This window comes from Natrix helvetica (assembly GCF_964273705.1).
Source record: "Natrix helvetica genome assembly, chromosome: W".
NCBI classification, from domain to species: Eukaryota; Metazoa; Chordata; class Lepidosauria; order Squamata; family Natricidae; genus Natrix; species Natrix helvetica.
The window spans coordinates 41,062,684-41,075,980 of NC_138555.1; positions in this window are offsets into that span (position 1 = coordinate 41,062,684).

A 13,297-nucleotide genomic window follows, 5' to 3' on the forward strand; every position below is an offset into this window, starting at 1 on the left:
GGAAGAGGGAAGAGGCAGAGGGGCTGGAAGTGTGTGCGTGTGCACAGTCTGTGAGTTTTAAAAACGTCTGACTGAATCCAGGAAGAGAGATGAGGCAGAGGGGCTGGAACTGTGTACGTGTGCACAGTATGTGAGTCTTTAAAAAGTCTGAGTGAATCCAGGAAGAGGGAAGAGGCAGAGTGGTTGGAAGTGTGTACGTGTGCACAGGCTGTAAAGTTTGAAAAACTTCTGACTGAATTCAGGTAGAGGGAAGAGAAAGAGGGGCTGGACGTGTGGGTGCTGTACACAGGCTGTGAGCATTAAAAACGTCTTAGTGAATCCAGGAAGAGGGAAGAGGCAGAGGGGCTGGAAGTGTGTGCGTTTGCAGAAGCTGTGAGTTTTAAAAACGTCTGAGTGAATCCAGGAAGAGAGAAGTGACAGAGTGGCTGGACGTGTGGGTGCTGTGCACAGGCTGAGAGTATTAAAAACGTCTCACTAAATCCAGGAAGAGGGGACAGGAAGTGGGGCTGGAAGTGTGTACGTGTGCACAGGCTGTAAAGTTTGAAAAACGTCTGACTGAATTCAGGTTGAGGGAAGAGACAGAGGGGCTGGAACTGTGGGTGCTGTGCACAGGCTGTGAGTTTTAAAAACATCTCAGTGAATCCAGGAAGAGGGGAGAGGGAGAGGGGCTGGAAGTGTGTGCGTGTGCACAGTCTGTGAGTTTTAAAAACGTCTGAGTGAATCCAGGAAGAGGGAAGAGGCAGAGGGGCTGGAAGTGTGTACGTGTGGACGTGTGGGTGCTGTGCACAGGCTGTGAGCATTTAAAACATCTGAGTGAATCCAGGAAGAGGGAAGAGGCAGAGGGGCTGGAAGTGTGTGCGTTTGCACAGGCTGTGAGTTTTAAAAACGTCTGAGTGAATCCAGGAAGAGAGAAGTGACAGAGTGGCTGGACGTGTGGGTGCTGTGCACAGGCTGTGAGTATTAAAAATGTCTGAGTAAATCCAGGAAGAGGGGAGAGGAAGAGGGGCTGGAAGTGTGTGCGTGTGCACAGTCTGTGAGTTTTAAAAACGTCTGAGTGAATCAAGGAAGAGGGGAGAGGGAGAGGGGATGGACGTTTGGGTGCTGTGCACAGTCTGTGAGTCTTTAAAAAGTCTGAGTGAATCCAGGAAGAGGGAAGAGGCAGAGTGGCTGGACGTGTGTGCGTGTGCACAGACTGTGAGTATTAAAAAAGTCTGAGTGAATCAAGGAAGAGGAGAGAGGCAGAGGGGGTGGAAGTGTGTGTGTGTGCACAGTCTGTGATTTTTAAAAACAACTGAGTGAATCCAGGAAGAGGGAAGAGACAGAGCGGCTGGACCTGTGGGTGCTGTGCACAGGCTGTGAGCATTAAAAACGTCTGAGTGAATCCAGGAAGAGGGAAGAGGCATGGTGGCTGGAAGTGTGTACGTGTGCACAGTATGTGAGTCTTTAAAAAGTCTGAGTGAATCCAGGAAGAGGGAAGAGGTAGAGGGGCTGGAAGTGTGTGCGTAAGCACAGAATGTGAGTTTTAAAAACGTCTGAGTGAATCCAGGAAGAGGGAAGAGGCAGAGTGGCTGGAAGTGTGTGCGTTTGCACAGGCTGTAAAGTTTTAAAAACGTCTGAATGAATTCAGGTTGAGGGAAGAGACAGAGGGGCTGGAACTGTGGGTGCTGTGCACAGGCTGTGAGTTTTAAAAACATCTGAGTGAATCCAGGAAGAGGGGAGAGGGAGAGGGGCTGGAAGTGTGTGCGTGTGCACAGTCTGTGAGTTTTAAAAACGTCAGAGTGAATCCAGGAAGAGGGAAGAGGCAGAGGGGCTGGAAGTGTGTACGTGTGGACGTGTGGGTGCTGTGCACAGGCTGTGAGCATTTAAAACGTCTGAGTGAATCCAGGAAGAGGGAAGAGGCAGAGGGGCTGGAAGTGTGTGCGTTTGCACAGGCTGTGAGTTTTAAAAACGTCTGAGTGAATCCAGGAAGAGAGAAGTGACAGAGTGGCTGGACGTGTGGGTGCTGTGCACAGGCTGTGAGTATTAAAAACGTCTGAGTAAATCCAGGAAGAGGGAAGAGGAAGAGGGGCTGGAAGTGTGTGCGTGTGCACAGTCTGTGAGTCTTTAAAAAGTCTGAGTAAATCCAGGAAGAGGGAAGAGGCAGAGTGGCTGGACGTGTGTGCGTGTGCACAGACTGTAAGTATTAAAAAAGTCTGAGTGAATTCAGGTTGAGGGAAGAGACAGAGGGGCTGGAACTGTGGGTGCTGTGCACAGGCTGTGAGTTTTAAAAACGTCTGAGTGAATCCAGGAAGAGGGAAGAGACAGAGGGGCTGGAAGTGTGGGTGCTGTGAACAGGCTGTGAGTATTAAAAACGTCTGAGTAAATCCAGGAAGAGTGGAGAGTAAGAGGGGCTGGAAGTGTGTCTGTGTGTGCACAGTCTGTGAGTTTTAAAAAAGTCTGAGTGAATCCAGGAAGAGGGAAGAGGCAGAGGGGCTGGAAGTGTGTACGTGTGCACAGTCTGTGAGTCTTAAAAAAGTCTGAGTGAATCCAGGAAGATGGAAGAGGCAGAGTGGTTGGAAGTGTGTACGTGTGAACAGGCTGTAAAGTTTGAAAAACGTCTGACTGAATTCAGGTAGAAGGAAGAGACAGAGGGGCTGGACGTGTGGGTGCTGTGCACAGGCTGTGAGCATTAAAAACGTCTGAGTGAATCCAGGAAGAGGGAAGAGGCAGAGGGGCTGGACGTTTGGGTGCTGTGCACAGGCTGTGAGTATTAAAAACGTCTGAGTTAATCCAGGAAGACTGAAGAGGCAGAATGGCTGGAAGTGTGTGCATGTGCACACTCTGGGAGTTTTAAAAACGTCTGAGTGAATCCAGCAAGAGGGGAGAGGGAGAGGGGCTGGAAGTGTGTACGTGTGTACAGGCTGTAAAGTTTGAAAAACGTCTGAGTGAATCCAGGAAGAGAGAAGTGACAGAGTGGCTGGATGTGTGGGTGCTGTGCACAGGCTGTGAGTATTAAAAACGTCTGAGTAAATCCAGGAAGAGGGGAGAGGAAGAGGGGCTGGAAGTGTGTGCGTGTGCACAGTCTGTGAGTTTTAAAAACGTCTGAGTGAATCCAGGAAGACGGAAGAGGCAGAGCGGCTGGACATGTGTGCGTGTGCACAGGCTTTGAGTCTTAAAAAAGTGTGAGTGAATCCAGGAAGAGGGAAGAGGCAGAGGGGCTGGAAGTGTGTACGTGTGCACAGTATGTGAGTCTTAAAAAAGTCTGAGTGAATCCAGGAAGAGGGAAGAGGCAGAGGGGCTGGAAGTGTGTGCGTTTGCACAGGCTGTGAGTTTTAAAAACGTCTGAGTGAATCCAGGAAGAGAGAAGTGACAGAGTGGCTGGACGTGTGGGTGCTGTGCACAGGCTGTGAGTATTAAAAATGTCTGAGTAAATCCAGGAAGAGGGGAGAGGAAGAGGGGCTGGAAGTGTGTGCGTGTGCACAGTCTGTGAGTTTTAAAAACGTCTGAGTGAATCAAGGAAGAGGGGAGAGGGAGAGGGGATGGACGTTTGGGTGCTGTGCACAGTCTGTGAGTCTTTAAAAAGTCTGAGTGAATCCAGGAAGAGGGAAGAGGCAGAGTGGCTGGAAGTGTGTGCGTTTGCACAGGCTGTAACGTTTTAAAAACGTCTGAATGAATTCAGGTTGAGGAAAGAGACAGAGGGGCTGGAAGTGTGCACGTGTGGACGTGTGGGTTCTGTGCACAGGCTGTGAGCATTTAAAACGTCTGAGTGAATCCAGGAAGAGGGAAGAGGCAGAGGGGCTGGAAGTGTGTGCGTTTGCACAGGCTGTGAGTTTTAAAAACGTCTGAGTGAATCCAGGAAGAGAGAAGTGACAGAGTGGCTGGACGTGTGGGTGCTGTGCACAGGCTGTGAGTATTAAAAACGTCTGAGTAAATCCAGGAAGAGGGGAGAGGGAGAGGGGCTGGAAGTGTGTGCGTGTGCACAGTCTGTGAGTTTTAAAAACGTCTGAGTGAATCCAGGAAGAGGGAAGAGGCAGAGGGGCTGGAAGTGTGTACGTGTGGACGTGTGGGTGCTGTGCACAGGCTGTGAGTCTTTAAAAAGTCTGAGTGAATCCAGCAAGAGGGAAGAGGTAGAGGGGCTGGAAGTGTGTACGTGGGCACAGTCTGTGAGTCTTAAAAAAGTCTGAGTGAATCCAGGAAGACGGAAGAGGCAGAGTGGTTGGAAGTGTGTACGTGTGCACAGGCTGTAAAGTTTGAAAAACGTCTGACTGAATTCAGGTAGAGGGAAGAGAAAGAGGGGCTGGACGTGTGGGTGCTGTGCACAGGCTGTGAGCATTAAAAACGTCTGAGTGAATCCAGGAAGAGAGAAGTGACAGAGTGGCTGGACGTGTGGGTGCTGTGCACAGGCTGTGAGTATTAAAAACGTCTGAGTAAATCCAGGAAGACGGGAGAGGAAGAGGGGCTGGAAGTGTGTACGTGTGCACAGTCTGTGAGTTTTAAAAACGTCTGAGTGAATCCAGGAAGAGGGAAGAGGCAGAGGGGCTGGAAGTGTGTACGTGTGTACGTGTGGGTGCTGTGCACAGGCTGTGAGCATTTAAAACGTCTGAGTGAATCCAGGAAGAGGGGAGTGGAAGAGGGGCTGGAAGTGTGTACGTGTGCACAGTATGTGAGCCTTAAAAAAGTGTGAGTGAATCCAGGAAGAGGGAAGAGGCAGAGGGGCTGGAAGTGTGTACGTGTGCACAGTATGTGAGTCTTAAAAAAGTCTGAGTGAATCCAGGAAGAGGGAAGAGGCAGAGGGGCTGGAAGTGTGTGCGTTTGCACAGGCTGTGAGTTTTAAAAACGTCTGAGTGAATCCAGGAAGAGAGAAGTGACAGAGTGGCTGGACGTGTGGGTGCTGTGCACAGTCTGTGATTTTTAAAAACAACTGAGTGAATCCAGGAAGAGGGAAGAGACAGAGGGGCTGGAGGTTTGGGTGCTGTGCACAGGCTCTGAGTATTAAAAACGTCTGAGTGAATCCAGGAAGAGTGAAGAGGCATAGTGGCTGGAAGTGTGTACGTGTGCACAGTATGTGAGTCTTTAAAAAGTCTGAGTGAATCCAGGAAGAGGGAAGAGGTAGAGGGGCTGGAAGTGTGTACGTGTGCACAGTCTGTGAGTATTAAAAAAGTCTGAGTGAATCCAGGAAGACGGAAGAGGCAGAGTGGTTGGAAGTGTGTACGTGTGCACAGGCTGTAAAGTTTGAAAAACGTCTGACTGAATTCAGGTAGAGGGAAGAGACAGAGCGGCTGGACGTGTGGGTGCTGTGCACAGGCTGTGAGCATTAAAAACGTCTGAGTGAATCCAGGAAGGGGGAAGAGGCATAGTGGCTGGAAGTGTGTACGTGTGCACAGTATGTGAGTCTTTAAAATGTCTGAGTGAATCCAGGAAGAGGGAAGAGGTAGAGGGGCTGGAAGTGTGTGCTGTGCACAGGCTGTGAGTTTTAAAATGTCTGAGTGAATCCAGTAAGAGGGAAAAGGCAGAGGAGCTAGAAGTGTGTATGTGTGCACAGGCTGTGAGTTTTAAAACATCTGAGTGAATCAAGGAAGAGGGAAGAGTCAGAGGGGCTGGAAGTGTGTGTGTGTTTGTGTGCACAGGCTGTGAGTTTTAAAATGTCTGAGTTAATCCAGGAAGAGGGACGAGGCAGTGGGGCTGGAAGTGTATGTGTGTGCACAGGCTGTAAGTTTTAAAAATCCTCTGAGTGAATCCAGGAGCAGGGAAGAAGCAGAGGGGCTGGCAGTGTGTGTGTGTTTGTGTGCACAGGCTGTGAGTTTTAAAATGTCTGAGTGAATCCAGGAAGAGGGAAGAGGCATAGGGGCTGGAAGTGTGTTCGTGTGTGTGCACAGCCTGTGAGTTTTTAAATGTCTGAGTGAATCCAGGAAGAGAGAAGAGGCAGAGGGGCTTGAAGTGTGTCTGTGTGTGCACAGCCTGTGAGTTTTATAACGTCTGAGTGAATCAAGGAAGAGGGAAGAGGCAGATGGGCTGCAAGTCTGTGTGTGTTCACAGGCTGTGCATTTTAAAAATCTCTGAGTAAATCCAGGAAGAGAGACGAGGCAGTGGGGCTGGAAGTGTATGTGTGTGCACAGGCTGTGAGTTTTAAAAATCCTCTGATTGAATCCAGGAAGAGGGACAAGGCAGTGGGGCTGGAAGTCTATGTGTGTGCACAGGCTGTAAGTTTTAAAAATCCTCTGAGTGAATCCAGGAGCAGGGAAGAAGCAGAGGGGCTGGAAGTGTGTGCTGTGCACAGGTTGTGAGTTTTAAAATGTCTGAGTGAATCCAGGAAGAGGGAAGAGGCAGAGGGGCTTGAAGTATGTCTTTGTGTGCCCAGGCTGTGAGTTTTAAAAACCTCTGAGTGAATCCAGGAAGAGGGAAAAGGCAGAGGGGCTGGATGTGTGTGTGTGTGCACAGACTGTGAGTTTTAAAACATCTGAGTGAATCAAGGAAGAGGGAAGCGGCAGAGGGGCTGTAAGAGTCTGCGTATGTGTGCAGGCTGTGAGTTTTAAAACGTCTGAGTGAATCAAGGAAGAGGGAAGAGGCAGAGGGGCTGGAAGTGTTTGTGTGTGTGTGTGCACAGGCTGTGAGTTTTAAAATGTCTGAGTGAATCCAGTAAGAGGGAAAAGGCAGAGGGGCTGGAAGTGTGTGTGCTGTGCACAGGCTGTCAGTTTTAAATGTCTGAGTGAATCCAGGAAGAGGGAAAAGGCAGAGGGGCTGGAAGTGTGTTTGTGTGCACAGGCTGTGAGTTTTAAAAACCCTGATTGAATCCAAAAGAGGGAGAAGGCAGAGGGGCTGGAAGTGTGTGCGTGTGTGTGCACAGCCTGTGAGTTTTAAAATGTCTGAGTGAATCTAGGAAGAGGGAAGAGGCAGAGGGGCTTGAAGTGTGTGTGTGTATGCCCAGGTTGTGAGTTTTAAAAACCTCTGAGTGAATCCAGGAAGAGGGACAAGGCAGTGGGGCTGGAAGTGTATGTGTGTGTGTGCACAGCATGTGAGTTTTAAAATGTCTGACTGAATCTAGGAAGAGGGAAGAGGCAGAGGGGCTGGAAGTGTTTGTGTGTGCACAGGCTGGGAGTTTTAAAACGTCTGAGTGAATCCAGAAAGAGGGAAAATGCAGAGGGGCTGAAAGAGTGTGTGTGTGTGCACAGGGTGTGAGTTTCAAAATGTGTGAGTGAATCCAGGAAGAGGGAAAAGGCAGAGGGGCTAGAAGTGTGTGTGTGTGCACAGGCTGTGAGTTTTAAAACATCTGAGTGAATCAAGGAAGAGGGAAGAGGCAGAGGGGCCGCAAGTGTCTGCGTGTGTGTGCATAGGCTGTGAGCTTTAAAAACCTCTGAGTGAATCCAGGAAGAGGGAAAAGGCAGAGGGGCTGGAAGTGTGTGTGTGTGCACAGGCTGTGAGTTTTAAAACATCTGAGTGAATCAAGGAAGAGTGAAGAGGCAGAGGGGCTGTAAGAGTCTGCGTGTGTGTGCAGGCTGTGAGTTTTAAAACATCTGAGTGAATCAAGGAAGAGGGAAGAGGCAGAGGGGCTGGAAGTGTGTGCTGTGCACAGGCTGTGAGTTTTAAAACGTCTGAGTAAATACAGGAAGAGGGACGAGGCAGTGGGTTTGGAAGTGTGTTCGTGTGTGTGCACAGCCTGTGAGTTTTTAAATGTCTGAGTGAATCCAGGAAGAGAGAAGAGGCAGAGGGGCTTGAAGTGTGTCTGTGTGTGCACAGGCTGTGAGTTTATAACGTCTGAGTGAATCAAGGAAGAGGGAAGAGGCAGATGGGCTGGAAGTCTGTGTGTGTTCACAGGCTGTGCATTTTAAAAATCTCTGAGTGAATCCAGGAAGAGGGTCTGGAAGTGTGTGCTGTGCACAGGCTGTGAGTTTTAAAATGTCTGAGTGAATCCAGTAAGAGGGAAAAGGCAGAGGGGCTAGAAGTGTGTGTGTGTGCACAGGCTGTGAGTTTTAAAACATCTGAGTGAATCAAGGAAGAGGGAAGAGGCAGAGGGGCTGGAAGTGTGTGTGTGTTTGTGTGCACAGGCTGTGAGTTTTAAAATGTCTGAGTGAATCCAGGAAGAGGGACGAGGCAGTGGGGCTGGAAGTGTATGTGTGTGCACAGGCTGTAAGTTTTAAAAATCCTCTGAGTGAATCCAGGAGCAGGGAAGAAGCAGAGGGGCTGGAAGTGTGTGTGTGTTTGTGTGCACAGGCTGTGATTTTTAAAATGTCTGAGTGAATCCAGGAAGAGGGAAGAGGCAGAGGGGCTTGAAGTGTGTCTGTGTGTGCACAGGCTGTGAGTTTTATAACGTCTGAGTGAATCAAGGAAGAGTGAAGAGGCAGATGGGCTGGAAGTCTGTGTGTGTTCACAGGCTGTGCATTTTAAAAATCTCTGAGTGAATCCAGGAAGAGGGACGAGGCAGTGGGGCTGGAAGTGTATGTGTGTGCACAGGCTGTAAGTTTTAAAAATCCTCTGAGTGAATCCAGGAGCAGGGAAGAAGCAGAGGGGCTGGAAGTGTGTGTGTGTTTGTGTGCACAGGCTGTGAGTTTTAAAATGTCTGAGTGAATCCAGTAAGAGGGAAGAGGCAGAGGGACTAGAAGTGTGTGTGTGTGCACAGGCTGTGAGTTTTAAAACATCTGAGTGAATCAAGGAAGAGGGAAGAGGCAGAGGGGCTGGAAGTCTGTGTGTGTTCACAGGCTGTGAGTTTTAAAAACCTCTGAGTGAATCCAGGAAGAGGGACGAGGCAGTGGGGCTGGAAGTGTATGTGTGTGCACAGGCTGTGAGTTTTAAAAATCCTCTGATTGAATCCAGGAAGAGGGACATGGCAGTGGGGCTGGAAGTCTATGTGTGTGCACAGGCTGTAAGTTTTAAAAATCCTCTGAGTGAATCCAGGAGCAGGGAAGAAGCAGAGGGTCTGGAAGTGTGTGCTTTGCACAGGCTGTGAGTTTTAAAATGTCTGAGTGAATCCAGTAAGAGGGAAAAGGCAGAGGGGCTGGAAGTGTGTGTGCTGTGCACAGGCTGTCAGTTTTAAATGTCTGAGTGAATCCAGGAAGAGGGAAAAGGCAGAGGGGCTGGAAGTGTGTGTGTGTGCACAGGCTGTGAGTTTTAAAAACCCTGATTGAATCCAAAAGAGGGAGAAGGCAGAGGGGCTGGAAGTGTGTGCGTTTGTGTGCACAGCCTGTGAGTTTTAAAATGTCTGAGTGAATCTAGGAAGAGGGAAGAGGCAGAGGGGCTTGAAGTGTGTGTGTGTATGCCCAGGTTGTGAGTTTTAAAAACCTCTGAGTGAATCCAGGAAGAGGGACAAGGCAGTGGGGCTGGAAGTGTATGTGTGTGTGTGCACAGCATGTGAGTTTTAAAATGTCTGACTGAATCTAGGAAGAGGGAAGAGGCAGAGGGGCTGGAAGTGTTTGTGTGTGCACAGGCTGGGAGTTTTAAAACGTCTGAGTGAATCCAGAAAGAGGGAAAATGCAGAGGGGCTGAAAGAGTGTGTGTGTGTGCACAGGGTGTGAGTTTCAAAATGTGTGAGTGAATCCAGGAAGAGGGAAAAGGCAGAGGGGCTAGAAGTGTGTGTGTGTGCACAGGCTGTGAGTTTTAAAACATCTGAGTGAATCAAGGAAGAGGGAAGAGGCAGAGGGGCCGCAAGTGTCTGCGTGTGTGTGCATAGGCTGTGAGCTTTAAAAACCTCGGAGTGAATCCAGGAAGAGGGAAAAGGCAGAGGGGCTGGAAGTGTGTGTGTGTGCACAGGCTGTGAGTTTTAAAACATCTGAGTGAATCAAGGAAGAGTGAAGAGGCAGAGGGGCTGTAAGAGTCTGCGTGTGTGTGCAGGCTGTGAGTTTTAAAACATCTGAGTGAATCAAGGAAGAGGGAAGAGGCAGAGGGGCTGGAAGTCTGTGTGTGTTCACAGGCTGTGCATTTTAAAAATCTCTGAGTGAATCCAGGAAGAGGGACGAGGCAGTGGGGCTGGAAGTGTATGTGTGTGCACAGGCTGTAAGTTTTAAAAATCCTCTGAGTGAATCCAGGAGCAGGGAAGAAGCAGAGGGTCTGGAAGTGTGTGCTTTGCACAGGCTGTGAGTTTTAAAATGTCTGAGTGAATCCAGTAAGAGGGAAAAGGCAGAGGGGCTTGAAGTGTGTGTGTGTATGCCCAGGTTGTGAGTTTTAAAAACCTCTGAGTGAATCCAGGAAGAGGGACAAGGCAGTGGGGCTGGAAGTGTATGTGTGTGTGTGCACAGCATGTGAGTTTTAAAATGTCTGACTGAATCTAGGAAGAGGGAAGAGGCAGAGGGGCTGGAAGTGTTTGTGTGTGCACAGGCTGGGAGTTTTAAAACGTCTGAGTGAATCCAGAAAGAGGGAAAATGCAGAGGGGCTGAAAGAGTGTGTGTGTGTGCACAGGGTGTGAGTTTCAAAATGTGTGAGTGAATCCAGGAAGAGGGAAAAGGCAGAGGGGCTAGAAGTGTGTGTGTGTGCACAGGCTGTGAGTTTTAAAACATCTGAGTGAATCAAGGAAGAGGGAAGAGGCAGAGGGGCCGCAAGTGTCTGCGTGTGTGTGCATAGGCTGTGAGCTTTAAAAACCTCTGAGTGAATCCAGGAAGAGGGAAAAGGCAGAGTGGCTGGAAGTGTGTGTGTGTGCACAGGCTGTGAGTTTTAAAACATCTGAGTGAATCAAGGAAGAGGGAAGAGGTAGAGGGGCTGGAAGTGTGTTCGTGTGTGTGCACAGCCTGTGAGTTTTTAAATGTCTGAGTGAATCCAGGAAGAGAGAAGAGGCAGAGGGGCTTGAAGTGTGTCTGTGTGTGCACAGGCTGTGAGTTTATAACGTCTGAGTGAATCAAGGAAGAGGGAAGAGGCAGATGGGCTGGAAGTCTGTGTGTGTTCACAGGCTGTGCATTTTAAAAATCTCTGAGTGAATCCAGGAAGAGGGTCTGGAAGTGTGTGCTGTGCACAGGCTGTGAGTTTTAAAATGTCTGAGTGAATCCAGTAAGAGGGAAAAGGCAGAGGGGCTAGAAGTGTGTGTGTGTGCACAGGCTGTGAGTTTTAAAACATCTGAGTGAATCAAGGAAGAGGGAAGAGGCAGAGGGGCTGGAAGTGTGTGTGTGTTTGTGTGCACAGGCTGTGAGTTTTAAAATGTCTGAGTGAATCCAGGAAGAGGGACGAGGCAGTGGGGCTGGAAGTGTATGTGTGTGCACAGGCTGTAAGTTTTAAAAATCCTCTGAGTGAATCCAGGAGCAGGGAAGAAGCAGAGGGGCTGGAAGTGTGTGTGTGTTTGTGTGCACAGGCTGTGAGTTTTAAAATGTCTGAGTGAATCCAGTAAGAGGGAAGAGGCAGAGGGACTAGAAGTGTGTGTGTGTGCACAGGCTGTGAGTTTTAAAACATCTGAGTGAATCAAGGAAGAGGGAAGAGGCAGAGGGGCTGGAAGTCTGTGTGTGTTCACAGGCTGTGAGTTTTAAAAACCTCTGAGTGAATCCAGGAAGAGGGACGAGGCAGTGGGGCTGGAAGTGTATGTGTGTGCACAGGCTGTGAGTTTTAAAAATCCTCTGATTGAATCCAGGAAGAGGGACATGGCAGTGGGGCTGGAAGTCTATGTGTGTGCACAGGCTGTAAGTTTTAAAAATCCTCTGAGTGAATCCAGGAGCAGGGAAGAAGCAGAGGGTCTGGAAGTGTGTGCTTTGCACAGGCTGTGAGTTTTAAAATGTCTGAGTGAATCCAGTAAGAGGGAAAAGGCAGAGGGGCTGGAAGTTTGTGTGCTGTGCACAGGCTGTCAGTTTTAAATGTCTGAGTGAATCCAGGAAGAGGGAAAAGGCAGAGGGGCTGGAAGTGTGTGTGTGTGCACAGGCTGTGAGTTTTAAAAACCCTGATTGAATCCAAAAGAGGGAGAAGGCAGAGGGGCTGGAAGTGTGTGCGTTTGTGTGCACAGCCTGTGAGTTTTAAAATGTCTGAGTGAATCTAGGAAGAGGGAAGAGGCAGAGGGGCTTGAAGTGTGTGTGTGTATGCCCAGGTTGTGACTTTTAAAAACCTCTGAGTGAATCCAGGAAGAGGGACAAGGCAGTGGGGCTGGAAGTGTATGTGTGTGTGTGCACAGCATGTGAGTTTTAAAATGTCTGACTGAATCTAGGAAGAGGGAAGAGGCAGAGGGGCTGGAAGTGTTTGTGTGTGCACAGGCTGGGAGTTTTAAAACGTCTGAGTGAATCCAGAAAGAGGGAAAATGCAGAGGGGCTGAAAGAGTGTGTGTGTGTGCACAGGGTGTGAGTTTCAAAATGTGTGAGTGAATCCAGGAAGAGGGAAAAGGCAGAGGGGCTAGAAGTGTGTGTGTGTGCACAGGCTGTGAGTTTTAAAACATCTGAGTGAATCAAGGAAGAGGGAAGAGGCAGAGGGGCCGCAAGTGTCTGCGTGTGTGTGCATAGGCTGTGAGCTTTAAAAACCTAGGAGTGAATCCAGGAAGAGGGAAAAGGCAGAGGGGCTGGAAGTGTGTGTGTGTGCACAGGCTGTGAGTTTTAAAACATCTGAGTGAATCAAGGAAGAGTGAAGAGGCAGAGGGGCTGTAAGAGTCTGCGTGTGTGTGCAGGCTGTGAGTTTTAAAACATCTGAGTGAATCAAGGAAGAGGGAAGAGGCAGAGGGGCTGGAAGTCTGTGTGTGTTCACAGGCTGTGCATTTTAAAAATCTCTGAGTGAATCCAGGAAGAGGGACGAGGCAGTGGGGCTGGAAGTGTATGTGTGTGCACAGGCTGTAAGTTTTAAAAATCCTCTGAGTGAATCCAGGAGCAGGGAAGAAGCAGAGGGTCTGGAAGTGTGTGCTTTGCACAGGCTGTGAGTTTTAAAATGTCTGAGTGAATCCAGTAAGAGGGAAAAGGCAGAGGGGCTTGAAGTGTGTGTGTGTATGCCCAGGTTGTGAGTTTTAAAAACCTCTGAGTGAATCCAGGAAGAGGGACAAGGCAGTGGGGCTGGAAGTGTATGTGTGTGTGTGCACAGCATGTGAGTTTTAAAATGTCTGACTGAATCTAGGAAGAGGGAAGAGGCAGAGGGGCTGGAAGTGTTTGTGTGTGCACAGGCTGGGAGTTTTAAAACGTCTGAGTGAATCCAGAAAGAGGGAAAATGCAGAGGGGCTGAAAGAGTGTGTGTGTGTGCACAGGGTGTGAGTTTCAAAATGTGTGAGTGAATCCAGGAAGAGGGAAAAGGCAGAGGGGCTAGAAGTGTGTGTGTGTGCACAGGCTGTGAGTTTTAAAACATCTGAGTGAATCAAGGAAGAGGGAAGAGGCAGAGGGGCCGCAAGTGTCTGCGTGTGTGTGCATAGGCTGTGAGCTTTAAAAACCTCTGAGTGAATCCAGGAAGA